Here is a 6,000-nt window from a genome sequence, read left to right as displayed (position 1 = left end):
TTGGATTTTTTAAATTAAATTTCTGTTGGAGGGGATTGGGAGAGAGAGAGGGGCATTCTTCCACTAAGAACTTGATGCCTTTTTTATCATGTAAATGACTCCCACTGTCTTCACACTTGGTGCCCAAGTATTGTTCCTTGTTGAAGATGATGCTGAGTGTGAAATAAGGATGGTACAACTCTTCTGGAAGAAACTCTTTAATATTTTAATATTAATAGTATTAATTATTATAAATAATTTATTATTCACCTTCATATTTTCAAATTCCAAGTGCTACAATTACTTGCTTAACTCCTTGGCCCCAGTTTTCCTTTTCTATTTATTTTTATGTCAGTGTCATATAAATGCCAACTTCAGATTTTTGTGTCCCTTGAATTTAGGTGCTTGTGATTGTATTAAGTCCTTGACCAAGAGCAAATGTTCAGAATTTGTGGGGAATATTTTTTATGTAAACCTCAGGTTTTGTTACTTGAGCTATGGAAAGTGTCACATTTTGTGGTGTCCGACTCCACTTAGCTGGGAAGGACAAAGCAAGAGCTAATAAGGCTGATTATCTGTCATCGTCACCACCACCACCATCATCATCATCATCACCACATACACGGAGCATTTGCTATGTGCTAGGCACCAAGCCAAGAATGGTTCGGTGCTCATCATTATATCGTTTGGTTCTTGCAGTAACTCTAAAAGTGGGTGTTCGTATTACCCTCATTTTACAGATAAGGAAACCGAGGCCCACCCGGGTTAAGTAAATTATCCAAGGTCCACAGCTCGTGTGTGGCAGAGCCAATCTACAAAGTCATTTGGTCCAGTTCCAGAGTCCAAATCCCCTATCATGGTGCTATGCTGCCTGACAAAGGGAGCAAAAGGTACAAAATGCAAACAGTGGAAAGAAGGCACTGTAAATTGTTGAGCTCGTATACAACATCAAGGTTCTTTGTTACTAACTAATGTTCAAATCCATGAACTCTTTTTTAATAGTGTTGGGAGAGGCTGATAAAATATATTAGGCAAAGAACAGTTGTGAACACAGTCAATTGATTGGAGAAGTAGCAGAGTGGCTTAATGTTGCATTGGAGGGTCAAAGCTGAGTGAAAGAAACATTTTAAATCCCCAGAAAAAGTACCACTAGCTGTTGACTCTCTGAGCAGCGTCTATGTATCTGCTCTCCAAATAAACGTCATATGGATTAGGGTTCCAGAGGTAAACCCCACCCAGTTCATCTACACCAAACAGAAAATCCTGTTTCTGAGATGAGCACACAACCCCAGCTTAACCCCATCTGAACTTGTTAAGTGTCTTAGTCATCTGGTGCTGCCGTAACAGAAATACCACAAGTGGATGGCTTTAACAAAGAGAAATTCATTCTCTCACAGTCTAGTAGGTTACAAGTCCAAATTCAGGGTGTCAGCTCCAGGGGAAGGCTATCTCTCTCTGTTGGTTCTGGAGGAAGGTCCTTGTCCTCAATCTTCCCCTGGTCAGGAAGCTTCTCAGGCTCAGGGACCCCAGGTCCAAAGGACAAGCTCTGCTCCTGGTGCTGCTTTCTTGATGGTATGAGGTCCCCAATTCTTTCCTTTTATCTCTTGAGAGATAAAAGGTGGTGCAGGCCACACCCCAGGAAAATTCCCTTTACCTTGGATCAGGGAGGTGACCTGAGTGAGGGTGGTGTTACAATCTCACCCTAATCCTCTCAACGTAAAATTACAATCACAAAATGGAGGACAACCACACAATACTGGCAATCATGGTCCAACCAAGTTGATATTCACATTTTTGGGGAGACATAATTCAATCCATGACATTCCACTGTTTGGCCCCCCCAAAATTACATCCTTGCAACATGCAAAACATATTCACCCCATCATATCATAGTGAAAGTCTTAACTCCAAGTCCAAAATCCAAAAATTCCTCTTCATTTGTGAAATCTAGAATACAAGTTATCCGCTTCCAAAGGTACAGTGGCAGAACAGGCACAAGCTAGACATTTCTATTACAAATGGGAGAAACTGGAGGGAAAGAAGGGATAACAGGTACCAAGCAGGTCAGCAGAACACATTACATTAGCCCTCAAGGCTTTGAAAATAATCCTCTGTTCTCTTAGACCATTTACACAATAGCCCTGCCTTCCAGACTCTAGGTATTGGCCACACTCTCCGGATTCTGAGCGGAGGCCCCTTGGCCCTGGGCTTCAGCGCCGTCTTCCAGGCCCACCGGGACAACAACTCTGCTCCCTCGGCTTTAGGCACACAATTGTTTTAGTCCATCTGAGTGGCAATCTACCCTTAGAAACACCAGAGGCCATGGCTCCACCTTTTGAAACCCCTGAGGTCATGGCCATACCTTTTGAGACTGACTGAGGCAGCTCGGCTTGTGTTCTTTGTCTCTTCAGCTGCCCTGCTGGGGCAAGGGTTCCAAAGCTCTGTAGCTCTACCAGTAGGTGCCTGGAGGCACCCCACTTGGCCAGGAAGTCTCCTGCGCACAGGCACTCAGCTCTCTCGCTCCGTGGGTTGGCTCCAGCGCTGTCTGGCTCTGGTCTCTTGGTTCTGCTGCTGCTGGTTCTCTGTCACTGCTGCTGCAGGTTCTCTGCTGCTGCTGGCCCTCTGTTGTTTCAAAACCGTTTCCACATTTTAAGTATCTGTTAGAACAGTACTCCACTCTCTTGGTACCAAACTCTGTCTTAGTCATCTAGTGCTATTGTAACAGAAATACCACAAGTGAATCGCTTTAACAAAGAGAAATTTACTCTCTCACAGTCTAGTAGGTTACAAGTCCAAATTCAGGGTGTCAGCTCCAGGGGAGGGATTTCTGTCTCTGTTGGCTCTGGAGAATGGTCCTTGTCCTCAATCTTCCCCTGGTCGAGGAGCTTCTCAGGAGCAGGGACCCCCGATCCAAAGGATGCACTCTGCTCCTGGTGCTGCTTTCTTGGTGGTATGAGGTCCCCAACTCTGCTTGCTTCTCTTTCCTTTTATCTCTTGAGAGACAAAAGGTGGTACTGGCCACACCCCAGGGAAACTCTCTTTACACAGGATCGGGGAGGTGACCTGAATAAGGGTGGTGTTACAATCCCACCCTAATCCTCTCAACATAAAATTACAATCACAAAATAGAGGACAACCACACAATACAGGAATCATGGCCCAACCAAGTTGATACACACATTTTTTGGGGGGACATAATTCAGTCCATGACAGCAGGTCATAGTGATTATTCAGAGGTGAGCATGTGACTCAGGTTGGTTCAATTAGGGTGAAATCCAGAATTTTGTTTGTGGTTGAGGTAAAGAAGCTTTCTCCTTTCTTCAGTAAGATGTTGTGTGTGGAACTGTTCCAGTCATTTTGTCACCATGATAAAAGTGAGTCTGAAAAATAAACCATCATATAGAAGAAGGTATAATCAAGAATACTGCAGAGAGTTGGAGAAACAACAACACCAGGCAGCAACCTGAATCTAGGACACAGGCCAATATCAGCCAGATGCTGACCTAGGTAATCAACCCGTAAGGATAAAACAAAACTAAAAGACTTAAAACAGGGAACTAGAGATGTCAATCTGAAAAGGACAAGAGCATCAGAACAATATAAGGGGGAATACATGGTGTAGGTATAGAAATTTCAAATGGAGAGGAAGTCAAGCTGAATATGAAGTGATAATAGACTGGTACAAACTTGGGAAGATAAGGGAAAATTTCAAGGAAACCACAAAGAAAATTAACAAACCTACTCATTAAAATAAAGAAAAACATAAAGATCCAGTAAACACAAAATCTATCATAATGAAAATGAAATTCCACAAACAAAAGGAACTCAGCACAGGAGAATAAGAGGAACAAAGAAAACCTTAGCACCACATACATACACGCAAAAACCACACACACACTACAAAATGATGGTAATAAATTCATACCCATCAATAATCACACTGAATATAAATGGCTTAAATACATCTGTAATGAGACAGAGAGTGAAAGAATGGATTAAAAAAAATGACCTATCAATTTGCTGTCTACCAGAGACACACCTTAGGCACAAAGACATAAATATATTAAAAATCAAACGATGAAAAAAAATACATGGAGCAAACAGCAACCAAAAAAGAGCAAGAGTGGCAATACTAATCTCAGATAAAACAGACTTTAAGGCAAAAAAAAAAAAAAAAGCCATAAAAGACAAGGAAGAACATTATATAATGATTAAAGGGACAATCCACCATGATGAAATAACCATAATAAATATCTATGCACCCAATGACAGGGCTCCAAAATATATAAAACAAATTCTAACAGCACTGAAAAGAGACATAGACAATTCCACAATAACAGTAGAAGACTTCAACACACCACTCAGTAAAGGGCAGAACATCTAGAAAGAAACTCAACAAAGATACAGAAGATCTAAAGGCCACAATCAACCATCTTGACCTCATAGACATATGTCAAACTCTCCACCCAACAGCAGCAAATTATACATTCTTTTCCAGTGCACATGGAGTATTCTCCAGAATAGACCACATCTTAGGCCACGAAGCAACCCTCAAGAAAATCCAAAACACTGATATAATACAAAGAATCTTCTCTGATAATAATGCCATAAAAGCAGAGATTAATAACAGGAAGAGCAAGGAACGAAATAAAAAACATGGAAACAGAATAAAACCTTGTTTAAAAACCACTGGGTAATAGAAGAAATCAAAGATGGAATAAAAATTTCTATAATCAAATGAGAATGAAAACACATCATACCAAAATTTGGGACACAGCGAAGGCAATGCTCAAAGGTCAATTTATAGCAATAGGTGCACACAACAAAACAGAAGAAAAGGGCAAAATCAAAACATTAGCACTACAGCTCGAACAAATAGAAAGAGAACAGCAAAAGAAGCCCACAGCTGCCAGAAGAAAAGAAATAATAGAGATCAAAGCAGAAATAAAGAAATACGGAATAGAAAAATAATAGAATGAATCAACGAAACCAAAAGTTGATCAACAAAATTGACAAACCATTGGTCAAACTGACAAAATCAAAACAGAAGAGAAAGCAAGTAATACAAATACAAAATGAAATACAACAGACCCAACTGAAATAAAAAGGGTCATAACGGAGTACTATGAAAAACTGCCTGCCAACAAACTTGAAAACCTAAAGGAATGGACAAATTTCTAGAAAAACAGTACCTACCTAAACTAACACAAGCTTGAGGCAGAAAATTTCACATACCCATAACGAGAGAACAGATTGAAAAAAGCAATAAATAATAATAATAAGCTCCCAACAACAAAAAAACTCCTGGCAAGATGGCTTCTTTGGAGAATTCTACCAAACATTCAGAGAAGAGCTCATCCCAGTACTATTCAAACTATTTCAGAACATAGAAAAGGAAGGAATATTTCCAAATTCATTCTATGAATCCAGCATAACCCTGATACCAAAACCAGGCAAAGACACTATAAGAGAATTATAGACCAATATCTCTCTTGAATATAGATGCAAAAATTCTCAACAAAATTCTAGACAATAGAATTCAGCATTGTATCAAAAAAATAATACATCATGACCAAGTGGGATTCATACCAGGTACGCAAGGATGGTTCAACATTAGAAATCAATCACATAATCCACCACATAAATAAAACAAAATAAAAGAATCACATGATCATCTTAATCGATGCAGAAAGGCATTCGATAAAGCCCAACACCCATACCTGATAAAAACTCCCAGTAATATAGGAATAGAAGGGAAATTCCTCCACATAATAAGGGGCACTTATACAAAAGCAACAGCCAATACAGTTCTCAAAGGACTGAGGCTAAAAACATTTTCCCTGAGAATGGGAACAAGACAAGGATGCCCTTTATCACCACTCCTATTTAACATTGTGCTGGAAGACCTAGCTAGAGCAATGAGGCAAGAAAAGAAAGGGTATCCAAATTGGTAAGAAAGAAGTAAAACTGTCCCTATTTGTGGATGATATGATAATATACATAGAGAACCCTGAAGACTCC

At 40.0% G+C, this 6,000-nt stretch overlaps 1 long non-coding RNA gene across 2 annotated transcripts in view; it reads right to left on the bottom strand.

Annotated features, from left to right (window-relative positions):
• Nucleotides 1-252: 252 nt before the first annotated feature.
• Nucleotides 253-6,000, bottom strand: part of LOC126066152 (uncharacterized) — a 44,719-nt gene continuing 38,971 nt past the window's right edge. For both annotated transcript variants that reach the window (XR_007515012.1, XR_007515013.1), the window contains one exon: nt 253-3,359. This is a non-coding gene — a long non-coding RNA (uncharacterized LOC126066152). The remainder of the gene's footprint in view (nt 3,360-6,000) is intronic.

This window comes from Elephas maximus, chromosome 22 (assembly GCF_024166365.1).
Source record: "Elephas maximus indicus isolate mEleMax1 chromosome 22, mEleMax1 primary haplotype, whole genome shotgun sequence".
Lineage (NCBI taxonomy): Eukaryota > Metazoa > Chordata > Mammalia > Proboscidea > Elephantidae > Elephas > Elephas maximus.
This window is presented reverse-complemented; position numbering and strand designations above follow the sequence as displayed.